Consider the following 19,545-nt stretch of genomic DNA (forward strand, 5'->3'; position numbering starts at 1 on the left):
TAGCGGATGTTATGAAGCGCTATTAAAGTTTTTTTTTGTTTTTTTTTTTTTTATTATTTATAATATCGCTGCCTACCTGAAAAGCATTTCATTTTTTCCGCAAAATAAAACCATATATTGAAGAGTAGTGAATAGTTGAATATTAATTTCCAAACCTCAATGGAAAGAATTTTTACAAGTCACCCTAATAAAACCGATTACATAGATCCAAAATAAAATTCTAAACATTAAACTACGCAAAATACATTAATTAATAAAGTTGTATGTTTGTTGGTTCATTCAACGTAACCTAGCGATTATACAATTTGTTGAACAACATGGCGCACCCACTCAGTTCTTACTTCGTCAATATGCTCCTTGTCATAACTTGGAAACTGACAATCTGAAAAGTACTGCGAAACAATAGGGGTATAAGATATTCATACATATATAGATGGGAAAAAACCCGTAAGAATTAGTATTACAATAAACAATAAGTGCCATATATGGAACAAAAAAATCTAAACTTCACATTATAGGAATAGATTATCACTTAACATAGGTTGGTTGTGTTAGGTGAATTTGTATCAAACCTATCTCAAAGTGACCTATACAAGCCACACAATTACACTGTCTACCAACAAAATCAAATGAAATATACATCAAATATCCTAAAAGCAGCAAGTACATTGTGTGTTACAAGAAAACCTCTCGATGGAAAACCAAGAAAACCAAGAAAATCAACGCAACCCTGAAGAACAAGATCAACTTGCGAGATCAAACAAAAAACACAAACGCAAAATCACAAACTACATCTTCGACAAGTACATGGTTCATGATGATCAAATGGTGGATGCTAGTCCAACAGAAGTAGACCACCAGAAGGAAGTCCAACCAGTTATCGATACTCCCCCCATGTCCTTTCGAGATATGGTTCTTGGGACCCAACCCGCCCACCAAGTCATATCGTCCTCCTTCATCGATGAGGAGGAAGACGATGACATCTCGGATGATGATGAGGCTCCTGACGAGATCGTTAACGATGAGCGCTGCCCTGCTATCCTCCTGACCAAAGACGAAAAACGAAGAATGCGCCGTCCTTGGAAAAATTCACTCATTATCAAGATGTTTGATGGAAACATCGGTTATATGGGATTAATGAGACGCCTAAAAAAGAAATGGGGGATCAAGGGTGAACTAGCTCTTACTGATATTGGGTGCAGATACTTCATTGCACGATTCACTAATTATGCGGATTATCAGTATGTCCTTACACAGGGGCCATGGATGATAGACGACAACTACCTAACAATTCGCAAATGGGTGTCGAACTTCGTACCAGACGAATCCCCTATTCGTATCCTCACTGCATGGGTGCGCATTCCCAACATCTCTGTGGATTATTTTAATATAAACTTCCTCAACAAAATAGGGTCGAAAATTGGTAAGGTCCTACGAGTTGATAAGAATACTGCAATGGACTTTGTATATATTGTATTGATAATGAACTTTGTTCTTTCCACTTCGATATATTTATCTTATTATGAAGTACGGTTTATTAGATAAGAAGTAATAATACAAATCATCACATAAGCATAATAATTTACCAATAAACTCACCTGATACAAGAGAATATAGCAGCCATGAGAACAGGATATGTAAAGGTGCAACCCCAACATTTACGTCTCCCTGCGGGAATAAATCAAATAAATATCAAGCGAAATAAGCAGTATCTTTATAAAGAGAAACATTTACAAGAGAGAGTATATGCATTAAGAGGCTTTAGCCTTATTTCAATCCAATTGTTAAGACTTGTATGATAGTATATGGACCTCTTCTTCTCACAATAAGATGCATTCTTGCTGAGTTCTTTTAGATTCCTGCCAGATAGTTCACAGAAGAGAAGGGGAAAGAACGTAAGAACTAAAACTTGTCTTTTTTTTAGACAGAACCCCAATATAAGTAGTTGACTAGCATGACAAAGATTTATGAAAAACATCAAATGAATGAGACCCTTACATAAATAATTGCCAGAGCATTAGTTAGGACTTCTTCAGTACGAACACCACTGTACTCATCATAATTCTCGAGTTTTAATGCATAACCTAAGTGTCAAACTTAACAAAAATTTAAGGCATCAAAATTATTTTCAGGCTCCACACACAAATAATGACAATGAAAGATGCTACATAGATGCCATTATTTGACCTGGTGATCATCAATAGAGGAGCCACGTAGTAATAGGCAGAGAAATGACCAAAACCTTAGGACTTTTGCCATCTTTTACTCCGGTCTGTGCTCCAGAAACCAATGAATTCCTATTCCCCTAAATGAGATTGAGCAACACTAGTTTCCTCCTAAAATAGTGCAACGAAGTTTAATATCAATATACGACACTAAAAACTCAGGTCATATACGGTACGAATCAACGGAACTCTCAATCGTATAATTGGAAATGCAATATAGAATTACCACAATGAATAATTACCACTACAACACAAACATTCTAAGTCACATTAAAAACCAGAACACTATAACATAAATAACATTAGAATAACCAAACACCAACAAAATTAGAATAATAAAACATCAAAATTAAGTCTGCTACTAACTCCTTGTAATATAGTCATGATCAAGAACAATATGATTATGAACATATCAAATGGCCTGGCAGAATCAGAAATCCTAGACTATTGATTTTTTTCCTCACCTCTCTTCTCCTCTTTCGCAATCTGTTCTAATCTAACAATTAGATTAAAATTTCAATGTTCCCACAGATCAAACATCATCAATGGTGTTCCTGCCCAACAATTTACCTATGTAACTGAATAATGTTCTGTGACATACCAAACTAATATATATCTAGAAAAAAAAAAAACCTTCAGTGATAATTTTCTCCATAAAACATCCCTCCTAATCACTTACCTCAATCTAAGTAAACCCTTGAAGACAGTTATATCACTAAAATAGTTTTCAATGATGACATATCTCAAACTCTATTTTACTGAAAATTCAATCTCAAATGTTTCAGATCAAAAGAATGGTGATTATGGAACAATTCACATAATAATCACTGCAACTTAGTATACACTTAAAACATATTATGAGCAATTCAGAAACTACAAATTCATTCAGAAAATTATTTCAACATTAGAGAAAATTATGAAATTACAGAGGATATACATGTATTACACCCAGGAAAAAAAAATAGTGTTGATGAGGATTTGATATAATTTGTTACACTTGATAGTTGATAACTATGGCATATACCATTACAAATATATCAGCGCCTAATAAAAAAGCTATGAATTTGATATTCATAATTAAAAATTGTTAATTTCCCCAATATACAAGCACTTGGACAATCACAATTAATTTACAAGCAATAGATATTAGAATTAAAAGCTACAATTCAAGATGCAATTCTAAAGAAGTCAAAATTTAATCTAACTCGTTAAATTAATTGAAATTACCCATTAACCAAGCCAAAGTAATTGATTAAATAGAAATACAATTACCTTTTATGAACTTTAAGATGAAGAAATTTGTATCAGGTACTTTACGAATTTCTCATTAGAGGAGAGATAATATCAAATAATTAAACAAAATTATTGTAGAATCGATAACTGATAGGAATTACCCAAACAAAGCCCAAATCGAAACCCTAATCTAGGAATTACAAAGCCACAAGCACCGAAATCAACACCCACAACGCCACCGTCGCCACACCGTTTCCATAGACGCCAAAAGATCAAGGACGGTAGAGGAGAAATTGTGAGGAAGAGAGAGGGGATGATCTAAGGAGGAGAGAGATAGAGATGTGAGGAGGTGAGGATGGAGGCGGGTGAGCCCGTGACTCTGTGAGGGTAATGACATATTTTAATTTTCTAGGCGGTTTTTTATTTAAAATTTTTTTTCTTAAAGGATTTAATAGCGTTTTATTTGAAATCGTTGTAATATAAAGTAGATATAACAGTGCTTATTTTAAAAGCGCTATTAAATGTCTTATTTGATACCTTTAACAGCAAAAGGGGTAAAAGCGCTATTAAATTAGCGCTATTAAAGCATATTTCTGTAGTAGTGTCAGCAGGAGGAGGATGAACCATCTGCTCTGGGACGACTTGCTCAACCGCCTTCTGACGCTGCCAAGCCTCAAAGGTGCTGGCGTCAAGTACCTTTGCCAACTAGGACGGCATATCCACTCGGCCTTTGTAAGCATCATCCAGCTTCTCCATGGCCTCGTCTGAAAATCTAAGAAAGACATTAGTAAAGTTTTGATAAAACAGTGAAAGATCTGAAGTATAGATACATTACCTCTCGGCATATACGGACACAAGCCCACAGCCGAGAGGAAAACGGGATCGGCCAGTTGATCCAAATGAGGCGACCACCCCTCGGGTATATAGGCCGTCTTGTCCTTAACTACGAGCGGCTTGGCCTTGAACAAAGACGAGACCCGTTTCCAGAGAGCGGCGGAGACCGGAGGAAAAGAGCCGCTCTTTCCAACAAAATTGGGCTTAAGAGTCCAACGTCTCATCCGCTCGCACATCTCCAAGTTGGTGGTTTTAATAACCACCCACTTCTTTCTCCAGTGATGCCACTTGGACGCCTTGCCCATCACCGTCCGATAAGCTCCCTTGTACGTAAGAATCAGCTAACCCGCGGCAGCTTTGGAAACTTGAGACATGGAGGCGATCCTCAATCGGGAACGCTGGGAAGGAGGGAGTAATACCCTCAAGCTCACAACGAGCAATATAACCAAACACACCAGCCCAAGAGTTGGGAGACATTTGGTTCAGACCAATGTTGAAGCCGTCCAACAACTCCACCACAAAGGGGTGAGGAGGGAATCTCATGCCGAGCATCAGAAAGGAGCAGTACACGGTAAAACTCCCCTTCCACTAGTCCAAAGCTGGTGCAGTCCATGCCAGCCGGCATGCGGAACTTATACTCGGAACCTAGATTCAGAGACTTCCCATAATCCCTACTCTGGATGGTGAGGAAAGTCAGCCACGGCTGAAGTGGGAAGATCTCACTGGGGTGGAGGTGACCTTCCTCTCCACCTGACGTGCCCGCCGGCGCAACATCGACGCGCTCGTTTGAGGGGACGTCCTCCTCCATGGGAGAATAAAATTCCCCTTCGAATTTCGGATCATCTTCTATTCGCGCCATGATATCCTGCACAGGCTGAAGACTTGGCTCAAGACGAGGGGCATTACTTGAAAAGAGAATACGTCAAAAGGGCAGATTGACGCCCTCAGTTTGACGAAGCCCTCGCATCATTAAGAAAAGAGAATTGGGAAGGATCAAAATCAACAAACCAATTTTTCTAAAGAAAGAATTACCTGATAGATCGAAGAGAGTTTTTGAAGAAACTTGATGAAGAACTGCAAGAACAGGACTTTGAAAATTGTGGGGGCGCTACATTGGCTTTTGGTGGATGATTAGACGCCAGAAATCGCCTTCTCCTATGGCTAACAAATGATCACTAGAAATGAGGGGGAAAATCACTCAAAATGGTCACTTATTTATAGAGGGGTAAGAAATGATTACCCCTGCCACACGTCGTCACCTCATTGAACAATCCAAGAGTAGTGAACACTAACGTCCGTTTTCACCCCTCATGAGGGGCAAATGATGTGGGCTTAATAGTTGCCACCTTAAAGCCCAATGAGGTCAAGATAACAAGGAAAAAGAATCCATGGCCCAAGCCCAGGAAGCAGGCCTGGACCTGGGTATTCAGGGAAACCAAAGTGACAGCCTTTAGTTAAAGAAGCCCACAAGGTCCGGCCCAAGTTGCTAAAAGGCCTCTTTGACAAAAGGACACGTGGCCCTTATCCAATGGAGCACGCCTCCCATAGATAGGGCGAGGGATCATCTCCCCAAAAACCCTAGCATTATAAATAGGGCTCAGATCCCAAGAAAAGAAATCAATTCATTCCCACCAACTTAGCATTAACTTTGCTCTGCCCTCTCTCTACCAATTACTTCTCTCTCTAGCATATACTTACTTAAGAATTGGAGGGAAGATTCCTACGGGAATATTCTTGTTTTGCAGGTTGCCAGAAGTTCGTGCCGGGTCTTACTTGATACCTCCGAGGAACGCGTGACACGTCATCACCGTAAAAGATCCCACAACAGAATGCACACTTTTCTGAATGACAAGTGGGAGACTAAAGGAAATATGTCCTTCACCAAAGGTGCATTAGTCCAATACCAAGGTTCAGATTAATTACGAACAATTAAATCAGTGAGATCAAGTGATCGGAACAGCTAGCTGGAGCAATGCTTCCGATCAGTGAGTTATAATCTATATTAGGCTCACAGCTTACTCTTGACTGAACCTATAAGGTCACACCATTGGCATGTAACAGATCACCGGATAAAATGAATCGGAAATTCATTTAATTGATTTTCGGGAAATTAGTTTAGAAAAACATAATTGTACGATTTAACATTGGATCGTTAAGTCGTATATCGTATTGCGTATATTCGTAAGATAGGCGAGACGAATAATTGTATCGTACGACATTGGATCGTCAAGTACGAAACGATAAATAAATTGTTGAAGGATAATTTAATCGCAACACGAAAGCAACCCACGAGCCGGAGCGCACAAGCGCAAGGCCCATGGGCGCAGCGCGCATGACAATGCAGCGCTGACCCAAAGGCCTTGGTTGTGTGGCGCCCGCGGATCAAAGGAGAGGGGTGCAGCAGCGGCACGCGACCCACGGCCCAGCAGTGCGCGCCTGCTGCTTGCTTCACGTGTGGGCTTGGCCGACCAACTTGGTTGGCTTTCCCACCAAGTTGGTTGGCTTTCTTATTATGACTACTAGGTTATTCTAATAACCTCAGTACACTTTTCCAACACACACAATTCAGTTTACACATCAAACCCTAAGGAAGAGAGAGAAACCCTAATTCTCTCTTAGCCTCCATGGATGTGTTCTTCCCAAAAAGCACAAACTCTTGAATGTTGTCTATGCTACGATTATCAAGACGGATCTGAACGTGTCGGTGAACCAAATAGAAGAACGAAAATTGGATTTCTTTGTTGGTGTTCGCTGATACTAGACTCAGAAAAATACGCTTCGAATGTAAGTATGCTTAATTTGTGCTTTATACATGTTTCCTTGCTTTGGGGATCTTCCGCACATGTTATATGTATTTAACTGTATTCCCCTAAAATCAGCCTAATAAATCTCGAAATGCTGACATTACTTCACCTGCAAGTTACTCTTAAAAGTCATGTTTAAAAACTGCTCACCAACAAAGCAAAGGGCAATGATGGTTCGTCACATGATCATTAAAGAATATGACATGACCAAATACAACTTTTATCACGTAATCATTAAAGTTGAGTACATATAATTAAGATAAAAATAACCTATAACTAAACATGCTTCACTCTAAAGATAAATAATAAAGTTCACATGCAAAAGCCACATCCTTAACATCAATTCAACATGAACATATAGAATAATAAAATAACAAGACTTAACTCTTGACACCAACTCCTAACTCTACTAATTCATTTTAATTTGAATAATTGGATTAAGTATCGAACGAGTTTCTTTGCCTACTTGTGTACAAAACGGACTAATATCTAGAAGCCAACCAAATACTAATTCTAAAGAATGATACCTTATGTCAAAAAACGTGATGGAATTCCAGCGCATAATAAGTAATACAATGTCTTGTATTACAGTAGAAGCCACGGGCTACAACCGCGTACTCCCACATATGTTCATACTCAAGGTGCATACGTTCTAAGAGTTTTGAATCTGATCCTCTTTCACTTTACATTATTAAAATTTTATTCAAAGACCGACCTCACGACTCAATTAAATAAAACAAGCAACAGTCAAACACTTAAATCTTTTTTTTAATATCCTTTTACGACTTGTGATCAATGAAACACTTGCCTATAATTAATTAAACTTTCTTGGCACATCATGACAAAATTAACATGAGAGCTACACGCTAAAGGTATAATTGTAATACCTCGTATTTTTAAGTAATTATAAATATATTTAATCATATTTATAAGGAAATTTTGTGAAACACTACCTTAATATTTGGACGTTTTGTGAATTTCTACCTTATAAAACTTTTCTTTATTTTCCTACCTTATAAGTTTGATATGTTTTAGTAACACTACCTTGTAACAGAAAACGTTAAATCTCTCCGTTTGTGGGTTTCACCCCAACAAATTTATTACATTTCTCTTTCCTCTTTCTCAATCTCTATTTTCTACTTCTCTTTCTCAATCTCAATCTTTGTTCTCTATTCTGTTTCTCAATCTTTGTCCGCTCACATCTTCTCTTCTCAAGAACTTTAACCTTTTCCTGCTCATACTTTTTTGGGAACCAGATATGATGCAGAAACCCATAGCTTAAAGATATGCTTTTCCTATCCGCAAGCTTCTGTATTACAATTGTCTCAACCTTTTCTCCTTTCCAATCCAACAGGTTGAAAGCCAAAGCTGGTCCTCGATCAAACTTTATGTTCAATCCATATATTTTTACCAAGGGAACTTTCCTATCTGCATAAGACGTTGATGCTTTGTCAACCCATTAATGAGCCAATTGACAAGGTACCTTCTTCTGCTATTTACAAGTGAGAGACCTAATGAATTAATATGATCCAAGCACCTACATTCATCTGGGGAGTTCCTTTTTCCGTTGATTTTTTTGTTTCGCCTCTCAACAAAAAGTTACTAGCTTCATCAATTACTTCAATTTCTGAAACCTTTTCTCCATTGATCTTCACTCTAGTAGAGGACTTCCCCTTTTCCATTCTTGGTGCTTGGATATGTATTGGACCTAAGAATGAATTGGATGATGAAGAACCTAACTCAAGCTCTTGTTCAAACACAGTTTCAGTACCAGAAGACTCATCAGGAAGATAAAACAACTTCCTTGATGAAACAATACTTATAATTCCAGCAATTGTTGAACTTTCCAGGTTCGAAATAGCTTATTTCTGTACAAAAACACACCCAAATCCAGATGGGTTTTCCCCAAAAAACCTTGTGAAAGGAGAAAAATAAAAAATCTGGTTGGAATATTGAGAGTCCCAAACTATCTATGTCCTTTGGTCCTACAACACATGCATCAAGCAGAACATGCCATCCATGTTCCTATGCCACTTTCATCCACTTGTAAGATTATCTAGCCCATGTTACTCTTGATTGAAGTTGGAAAACAAAAAGCCTTCTTTTTTTGATGATTAATCTTTTACTTGTAATCATACTCCTCGGTTTTGATGAGTGAATCTGGAACCTTGGCCAGGTAAACTCAGCTGCCATTGCTTGTGCTCCTCTCTTTTCCGAGCTATTAATCATTGCTTCAAATGCCTCACTGTCTTGATCATAAATAGTGAGTAGCTTCTTACAAGACCCAAAATGGAATGATTCTGCAACTAACCTGAAAGCTGATGTTCTATTTGTTGTCAAAACAACAAAATAATCATCTTCACTGATATTCATAAATTCCTTGATCCTATTTTTTTTATTGTAGACTTCAATTTTGATTCATCTCCACCTTCAAGTAAGTGGTTCTTCAGATTTACTGACTTGTAAGATAAGTGAAACACAGGAAAATCCGAGTTGTGGGGCCGTAATGGAGGTGGTGAAGATGATGTTGATGGATATGTCAGAGAAAGTTGGACAACGATTGAGAAATGAGCGGGAAAACATTGAGAAAGAGGAGTAGAGAACAAAGATTGAGATTGAGAAAGAGAAGTAGAAAACAGAGATTGAGAAAGAGGAAAGAGAAATGGAATAAAGTCGTTGGGGTGGGGCCGACAAACGGAGAGATTTAACGTTTTCTATTACAAGGTAGTGTTAGTAAAACATATCAAACTTATAAGGTAGGAAAATATAAAAAAGTTTGATAAAAAAGTAATTCACAAAACGTCTAAACATTAAGGCAGTGTTTCAAAAAATTTCCTATTTATAAAGCATTTAATTATTTTTATAAATTAAATTCATATTTAAATATTTATTTAAATGTATGTTGTTAATTAAAAATATTTATTTTTTTTAATTAGAGAGAAAATATTTTTATTTTAATTGGGAAATTTAATTGGGTTTGGAAAGAAAAACGATTTGAATTATTTTAGCCTAATCCAAATTCTATTATTAGCCCAAACAAATACCCTCCCATGTTTCATTAACAAATACCCTCCCAAATTCTATTATGAGCCCAAACAAATACCCACCAAACGATTCAAGCCCATTCTTTTATTTAAGCCCATCCTTAAGATTTCCTAATCCTAGCCCAACTAGGAAGCGAAACCTATAAATACCCTCCCATGTTTCATTAACTCCCCACATTAATTCATAAACCTTCATAAACTCTGCCACACTTTCTCTCTCCTCTAACTTGGAACACTCTCTCTCTCTCTCTCTCTCTCTCTCTCTCTCTTTCTCTCTCTTTGCTCTCCTTTGTCGTGCGCACCAAGCCAGCGACGCTCAACCCTTCTCAAGTTTCGCTGCCCTTCGCTGATGCTCACCCTTGCTGCCGTTGCTTCCCGTGAACCCCTCTCCCTCGGTGTTGCCTCGCTTCCCTACGCCCTTGCCTGCCTTACACGTGCCCAGCCGCACAACAACATCACCACATGTGCAGCACTGCTGTTGCCATGCCTATGTCCTTGCTCGCCGCTTGCTCCCGTCAACCACCCTTGTCATTGTCGTGCTTTAGGCCGGCCGGTATGCTTTCTCTTCATCCTAATTTATCTCTATTTAAATTATGTTTATTTTGATATTGATTTAAATTGTATTTGGGATTGGTTATGAACACAAAAGTTGGGGATTTTGATGATTAGATTATTGAGTATGATTTTAATTATAGTAATTGTAATTTTCAGATTTGAAATATATATTAAAGCTTCAATTTTTATGAGTTTAATTGTATTTAATGATGGATTAGGTTTAGGGTTATAATTAAACTCATATGATTAATTAATTAACATAATTTGATGTCAATTTTAATTATGATAAGCATTAAAGCGACGATTTTTAATGGTTTATGTATGAAATTAATTAGATTTCATGCTAGGATTTTAAACGATTAATTAGAATTATTATTTTTATTATTAACGATTAATTTCTAATTAATTCAAATGATTTAAGATTAATAAGGTTGCTGGAAATTTAATGAACATGAATAAATGAACATGAATATTAATAAGTTTCACTTTACTTTATATAGGAGGTGATTTCTAGTCTAGTTCAAAGTGAATCACAAAGTGACCCATCTACTTAGATATTCAAGGTACGTACAAGCCTAGGGAGACCCAATTTAATCATGTGAATACATGTTATGTTTATATTGTTATGATTCATGTTTAATTGGATTATGGATTCATGTTTGAGTACGTGAGCAAGCATGTTATATTGGTTATGTTTGTGAATTAAATGGCAAGCATGTTGTCCAAGTATGTTTTTATGCATGTAAGGTTTATTCACACGCAATGGAGTTATTTATGCTATTGTACGTAAGGTCTAGCATTTTATGAGCCAAGTGATTCGTGTCATGTTGCACTATTTAGCAAACCACACGGGTTGTGTGTGTAGGGTATGCATGTTTAGTAAAGCACAATGGAGGGTATACACATTATTTCGTAAATCACATATGTGGGGTATACTTTTGGGGTCAAGATGAATCGAATAGGAATCATTCGTGTCTAGTGCAAACCCGCGTGTTAACAGGCATGTCATGGACTCAGCATCATGTTGAGAAGGAAGAAGTGAGTAATTTCATTAATTTGAGTCATGAATGTGTTGATCACAAGTCCTAATGATTCTAAAAGAAGCATTGTTTGATTGTTTGTTTATTAAATGCCTTATTTGATTGTGTCTTGAGTCGGCTTTCAATAAAATATTATTAAATGTAAAGTGCAGTCCGAATAAGTTTCAAAACTCTTGGAACATAGATACCTTGAGTATGAACAATGGGGGGAGTACAAAAGACCTTAGGGCAGTACTTCTACTAGTGATACAAGACGTTGTTTCACTTTTTATATGCGCAGGGAATTCTGTCAACAGTGTTGACACAGGGTTACTATTATTTCTTTTGGTGTTTGGTGGGCTCCCAACACCCGTCCAATGGACATTTTTTTCTAGTCCCGTCCAACAGGATGCAAAGGAGATGCACCGTTGATTTAAATGGGCTAAAAATTGATTATAAGGATAACAATTAACTAATATCAACCCCCTTTACAAAACTAATATCAACCTCATTAGAAGAAATATTTTTCCAAAAAACAATGGGGTGGACATGAATTAGAAGTTCATAACATAATTTAAACTTCCATCCACCTATAGGAAAATAGGAAAATTCTTCAGAATGAAGAAGTTTAGCAAAATAAGTCAGGGAGGAATGTCGGTCTATAAAAACTGTAAACATGAAGGTTTAATAAATATTAGAATTCATTCACGCGAGAATTATAACCATCTGAAACGTTTCTCATTCTTGATTCACCATAATCACCAATGTATTAATCAATGTCTACTAATTAAATTGTTCTAAACGCTTAAACTAAAATTGGGAAGAGATTGATGAAATGTTGAGGTGACTTATTATGTATTAAATGAAGAATTGATTATGTATTCTTGGCCACGTGTCTTCTAAGTGGTGATGATTACGTGTCCGCCACGTGCCTTTAAAATGGTGTTGCTTACATATCATTAAAATAAAGTTGATTTTCTTTTTTAAATACTAGGTATTAAATTAGTTGTTCATGTTAAATTGGTGATGCAATCTCTTCTCAAACTTGTTATGGAGTATTTTTTTTTCCCCAGATTTTCAATTTCATTCCCGACGACTCTCCAAATAGTAAAGAAGGATTGTGAAGATTTATGAAAAAAATGAGACTTAAAAGTGAATCAATATGCTCGATCACATTTTAGGTGGGTAGGACATTGTACCCCACGCCCATCTCACCCCATTCACATCTCTCAAGTGGGAGTGAAATTACAATTGGGTGTGTGGTCACGAGGGAGGCTACATGGCTGGTAACCAGCGATGTATCTGCCCCATACCCGCCAAAAAAAAAAGTGAAAAGAAAATAAATTGCAATGATGGCCCACCCCTTAAATAAATGGTAAAAATGTTGCGAACTTGCTATATACTGTCAAAGGTTAGATAAATACTGTCATTATTGTGTATATACGGTCATTGTTGTATTAAAATTTGTCGTAATCATCCAAAAAGAAGAAAACGAAATGAAACAAAAATAGTAAAGGGACCACTTAAATGACTGGATAAACGTGTTACATATACTCTCTGTCATAATCATCCAAAAAGAAGAAAACAAAATGAAGCAAAAATAGTAAAGGGACCACTTAAATGACTGGATAAACGTGTTACATATACTATGTCATTGTTTGTATAAATATTGTCATTGTTGTATTGAATATTGTCATTGTTATATTGAATACTGTCATTTATTTCCGATACTTAGTACTTTGTTTGACTTTTCAACTAATTAAGTGAAAAGACGATTTTGCCCCTGGGTATGGGGCAAAAAAGCCGCTGGTAACCAGCGATGTAGCCTCCCTCGTGTGGTCACCACAAGCTCCTTTGGACCCTCTCATATCACCTACAGTACAACTCCTTTGAAAACTTTGCATAAACTTTTATTTAACGGTTTTTTCATGAAATACCCCTGAGGTTTCACGAAATGCACCAAATACACCTGCGCGTTTCAAAATACATAATATACCCCTATTTAAACTTATTTGCACCAAATGCCCCTAGACTTAACGGAAGTCTAACTCCCTTAACATTAACTCTTGATTAATCTAACTAATCCTAAATTAACCCTAATTAACTACTGATTAGCCTAATTAATCCTAATTAACACCTAATGAACCCTAATTAACTCAAAATCCCCTCTCTCCTCTCAATCTCACATCTCCTTTTTCTGGGTATCAAAATGGTGAACCCATCTTCATCAAACTTCAATTGCTAACTCAAATCCCAAAATATTTGAACCCAGATTTTCGAATAAATTGAAATTGTGATTTGAAGTTTGATGAAACCGTGCACCCGTATCAATTTCGTGCGGCCGCACATGAACATGGTGCTGCCCCTATTTCTGGGCTGATTTTTTTTGCGAATTTGGGGGGTTGGATTCGAAGGACGAAGAACAAAGTTGCACAGCAACATGGAACAAACAACCCCTATTTTTCTGGGCTGATTCATTTTTGCGATGGGGCTGTTCGACGGGGGGAGGGAACAAAATAGGGCAGCAAGCAGCACATAGGAGGGGGAATATGAGCTCCGATTAGGGAGGGGGATATAGCGCAGAGAAGATAGATTAGAGAGAAATTAGAAATTGGAATCGGTAGCTAGAATTTCATTTTAGAGTTGGGGATTTTTCTTGCTTCTTCGTTCTTCTCATTTTTGATTCTTGAGTATTCTGATTTTGTTCAAAAATAGCAGCAACATCGTATGTAAAGGGACAACAGCAATTGTTAAGGTAGATTAAAGCAATTTGGAGTTCAAATTTGAGTTGGATTTTAGTTTTCTGGGATTGGAATTCAGAAACTTTCAGTTTCTTTTTCTCTCTCCCTTAGTTCTGTTCTTTATTTTCAGAATATCAGTTCTTCAATTTTGGGCTTCAAATTCAATTATTAATAGTATAATTAACTCTCTCTTTTATTATTTAATTCTCTCTTTAATTGGTTGTTTATAGTTTTTTATTAGTTTATGCTTGATTTTGTGATTTGAATTGTAATTAGGTTATTTGTTAGCTAGAGTTAATTAGAGGAAATTAGAGGTTAATACTAACGGAGTTAACAGTCGTTAGTCATTAAGGACATTTAAGGGCATTTGGTGCATTTTTTTAAAAAAAAAGGGGTATATTATGCATTTTGAAACGCGCAGGTGTATTTGGTGCGCTTCGTGAAACCTCAGGGGCATTTCATGAAAAAACCGTTTATTTAATTACTGTTTTTAATTTCTCGGTATTTAATTAAATTATACATTTTGATCAACACATAGTTTTAGGATAGTGAGTTAAATTTTTTAAAATAAGATGAAAGCAAGATAGTGGGTGAATTATTTGTTGTAGTAAAATGATTTTGTGAGTAAGTGTAGGAACCACAAAGAAAGAGAGAAATATTAATATAAGTTTGAATTGAGGGCCATGATAGCAAAAAGAAAAGTGTATATATCCTTTAATTAAATACGGCCGATTATAGAAAGTGTATCCTTTAATTAAATATGGAGAAAGTACTCCATATTACACTCGTTTTACGATTACCTCCGTTTCATAAAGTTCTTTACGCTTACTACGCAAAACAAAACAAAAACACCCACGCGCAAAATAAAAAACATCCATAAGTCCAAAATGTAAATCAACAAAGGAAAACCCACTTAGAATTACCCCAGAAACATATGACTTTATTCAGAATTAAAGCAAACAAAACCAGATGTAAATGGGACATTGAAGTTCTAGGCTCCATGTTAAAGGAGTATAACCTAAATCAAATACTAGACTTGAGTCTGCAATTAATTTCATGAACATCACCCAAAAACTCCAACAAAGAAACCACTATTGTAGCTTCTACAATTTCCAAAGTCGACAACTACAAATCAACAGAGAAGTACCTATTTTTACTTGTCAGCCCAAATATAACTCGATCTTTCATGTAATTGTATCACCTATCAAGGCCTCTGATATATTTGCAACCAAAACTTGTTCACAACAAAATATCAGATCACTTATATAAAATATTCGTACTTGAACCAGAACTCAATAAGGAGGATCTACTTTATTCAAAATATTCATTATACCAACCTGGTAGAATTTACTTAATTTATTAACTGAAATTAATCTTTCATTATCATAATGACAAATCAAAGTTCTATAGTTATTAAAATTGAATGAATAAACTGGAAATAAAGAGACTATAATTTTTGGAGATAAAACAAGGGAAGCAACGGTTAATAACAACAACAGCAAAAACAACGACAGAGGATCAGACCTGCGACGGTGGCCGAGGTTAGTGCGGCAGGGATTCCGTGGCTCAGGGGAGCAAAGATATAAGTACGAGGAGAGGAGGGCACCATCACTTCAAAAACGATGTCGGCGGTGGAGTGGTCGTCGCACCACAACAAGAGGAGGGAGAAAATCAATTGAAATTATTAGGGTTTGCCCAATTGGGGATTTTAATTTCATTAACGAAGTGGGTTAAGGAGATTACCAGGTCGTGAGGAGGCAGTAACGACGACAACAGCAGGAGAGAAATAGAGGAGTGTGTTTCTTCATTTCGCGGCGCCGCAGAGACAGAATGTGAGGGAAGGAGATGAAGAGCGGGAAAATGAAAAAAAGTCGAGGCCCCTTTCTATCGTGTGAGGGAACAGCACCAGCGACGCGTGGGGGGGGGGCATTGAGGTGTGTGCAGAGAGTGTTGTGGTTTCACAGTCTTGCCCAGAGAACAAGAAAGGAAGAGAAGAACCAGAGAGGGGAAGAGAGATGAAAATTGGTGAAGCAGAGAAGAGGCCAAGGATAGAGAAGCGGGAAACAAAAAAAATTGGGAATTATTTTGTGCGGGTCTTTTGTAAATGAGCCCGCACTTGAGCTTAAAGCCCGCACTTGAACTCAAGTGCTGCCAATTTTCTAAAATGTGCCCGCACTTGTGAAAATATTTTTCTACTTTTTTTGTGTGCTCTCAAGTGCTGCCAATTTATTAAATGACCCGCACTTGAAGAGAAGCACATGACGATTTTTCCTCTAGTGCTATTTCCAATTATATTAATATTCTCTCTTTATTGTGGTCCTCACACTTACTCACATTATCTTTTTACTATAATTAATAATTCATCCACTACCCCACTTTCGTCTTAGTTTAATAAATTCAACCAACTCTCCTAAAATTTTGTGCCGTTCAAAGTGTATCTCTATTTAAAATAAGGAGGCAGTATATATTAAAAGTTGTACATTAACAAGTACTACATCTGTTTCATAAAAATCATTACGGTTACTATTTGCACAAATATTAAGACAAAATTAGAAAAGTTGGTTGAATATAATAAAATGTGAATAAAGTAAGAGAAAAGTGTAAAAATGTGGATGAATGTAAGTAAAAAAATTAATAAACTAAGAGAAAGTGAGTGGAAATTTGTAAATATTGTGGAGTTAGAAGGATAAGATACTAAGATACTCCCTCCGTCCCAGATTAGTTGTTACACTTTTCTTTTTCGGGCGTCCCAGATTAGTTGTTACACTTCTAAATTAGGAATGACCCCACAATTATTATATTGTCTCTTTCTTCCCACTTAATCTTTTTTGTCCCCACACCCTCTCTCATTCAATAAAAAAAATATCCCACTAACTCCTATCACATCTACTTTTTCAATAAAATAATAAATTGATAACCACACTACTACTTATCGCATTAAACTGTGTGCCCAGGAAAGTGTAACAACTATTCTGGGACAGAGGGAGTAGTAATTTTCATGTCCAAAAAAAGAATAAAGCAAAATATAAAGAACATTATGAAACGGAGTAAAACAGAAAGTGTAAAGTATGGGAGTATATATATTCGTAAGTACTCCCTCCATATGTAAATAGAAGATACACTTGGCCGGACACGGGTATTAAAGAAGAATAGCTTAATGAAATAAAATAATAAATCAAGCGAGGTTGGGGTAAATATTTTAATCAAGTAAAATAAGTGGGGCCCATTAAATTTCGAAGTGTGTGAGGTGAGGGTTTATAAAATTAATTGTTTAATATGATAGTAGAATTGAAGTATTATTTAATTAGATGGTGAAGTTGAAAAGTTACTAAAAATGACAAGTGTCTTCCTAACGGTCGAAAATGATAAGTGTATCTCCTATTTAAATACGCAAATTTGATGGTGCAGGCGTGTGCACGTAGCTCTAGGTGTACCGGGATCAAAACGATCAATATTAAACACAAAACACGCGTTTTTATTAAATTCTCAGAAAAAGAACATTTTTCTTGAACAAAAGTGCAATTTCCTTGAACAAAAGAACATTAAAGGCTCTGTTTTTTTCAGCTATGTTTTTCGCGTTTTTATTTGATTTGCTGTTATTTTTGGATATATATTCTTTTGGGTTTTATGTTTTGAATTCAAACTGTGAAGATGGAAGAGAAAGTGTGAACTAGGTTTTCTTAAATGGGGTTTAGAGAGAGAAAGTAATGAAAATTCTCAGAATTCGTTGATTTTTCTGCTTCAACATCAAATTAATTTGATTCTTCTTCTTCAAATCTGAATTCTGCAGCTGAGAATCAGATTTTGGGAGGTAATTTTTCAAGTTTGTAATAATAAATTGTATGTTTTGAGGATATTGAGGATTTTAATTTTGTAATAATCGTGTTTTTGATGATTTTGACTAGTTGATGATTTTGATTTTGTAAAAATCGTGTTTTGAGAATTTGATGATTTTAATGAATCAAATTATGTAATAACACGTTGATTTCGTTGAAATCATTGATTTTGAAGATTTTGATTAAGTAATTACGATTTTTTTTCAACAAAAGAACAGTTTAACGTATTCAAAGAACATATGCTCGTATTAAAAGAACACTTTCATTATAGTAGAAAAATAGACCATTTGCGTTTCATAACTTGTTCTTTTATTTTATTGTGTTCTTCTTTTTTATTATTTTCAATTTCATTTTCGTTTCATAATTTGTTCTTTTTATTTTATTGTGTTATTTTTCGTGTTACTCTTTATTTATCCTTTGTTCTTTTGATTACGTTCTTTTTCTGTTAATAAACATGTTAACTTATTATTTTTTCAGATATTATGAATAATATGCTTGATAATTCATAACAGGATGATGCTAATGATGATTCAGAATAATATGTTATTGTGGGACAAAGTACTTACTTGTTCTTTTAGTCTCTATATTTGTTCTTTTAGTCTTTTCATTTGTTCTTTTTATAATACTCTGTTTAAAGAACAAAATAAAAACACGTGCAAGGTTCTCACTATTCACTCTTTAAGAATTTTTCCTTTCTCCTTCTCTGTTCTTCTTTGATTCTACTTCCTATTTTTTCATTTTCTATTTTTCAGCAACTATATATATAATAATTGTACTTATGAATCATAACCATTAGTCAATTTAGAAATACATTTTAGAGAGAGAAATAGGAGAGGATTTATATTCTCTCAACATAAGAGAGATTTTTTGAGAGAGAAAGAGTGAGATGGTGAGTGAAAGAGTAAAAAAGAATATATTTTCTCCTTATTCTCTCTCTAAAATTCCTTCTGAATGTTTCTCGTTTGTTGAAAATGAGTGAATTAAGAAAAACACTAGTTCAATTTGGCTAGTTTTCGAACAAGAGAATATCTGGAGAGCGTGTTATTTTCCGAGGATTGAGATCGGCTTTTGAAGATTTATTAAAAGATATTGATGCTCCTGATAAATGTTGATCAAGTGTTCAAGGTACGTTTCCTTGTTCTTTCCTCTAATGTTCTTTTCAAATTGTAATGTTCTTTTCAAATTGTAATGTTCTTTTCAAATTGTTTCATCAACATAGTTTGTTCTTTTATATCAACGTACATAGATTGTTAA

The 19,545-nt window shown here is 35.8% G+C and overlaps 1 long non-coding RNA gene across 3 annotated transcripts; it reads right to left on the reverse strand.

Moving 5' to 3' along the window:
- Window positions 1-11: 11 nt before the first annotated feature.
- Window positions 12-16,485, reverse strand: LOC110789550 (uncharacterized). Of its 3 annotated transcripts, XR_008921183.1 has the most exons (7): window positions 16,199-16,485; window positions 15,980-16,066; window positions 2,188-2,336; window positions 1,999-2,096; window positions 1,812-1,859; window positions 1,599-1,668; window positions 12-392 (listed from the first exon to the last, which is right to left on the reverse strand). It is a non-coding gene; the product is annotated as an uncharacterized lncRNA (long non-coding RNA). The 3 variants fall into 3 exon arrangements; XR_008921182.1 differs by having other exon boundaries at window positions 1,999-2,336; XR_008921181.1 differs by lacking the exons at window positions 1,999-2,096; window positions 2,188-2,336.
- Window positions 16,486-19,545: the final 3,060 nt, after the last annotated feature.

The sequence above is a fragment of the Spinacia oleracea genome, chromosome 5 (assembly GCF_020520425.1).
Source record: "Spinacia oleracea cultivar Varoflay chromosome 5, BTI_SOV_V1, whole genome shotgun sequence".
NCBI classification, from domain to species: Eukaryota; Viridiplantae; Streptophyta; class Magnoliopsida; order Caryophyllales; family Amaranthaceae; genus Spinacia; species Spinacia oleracea.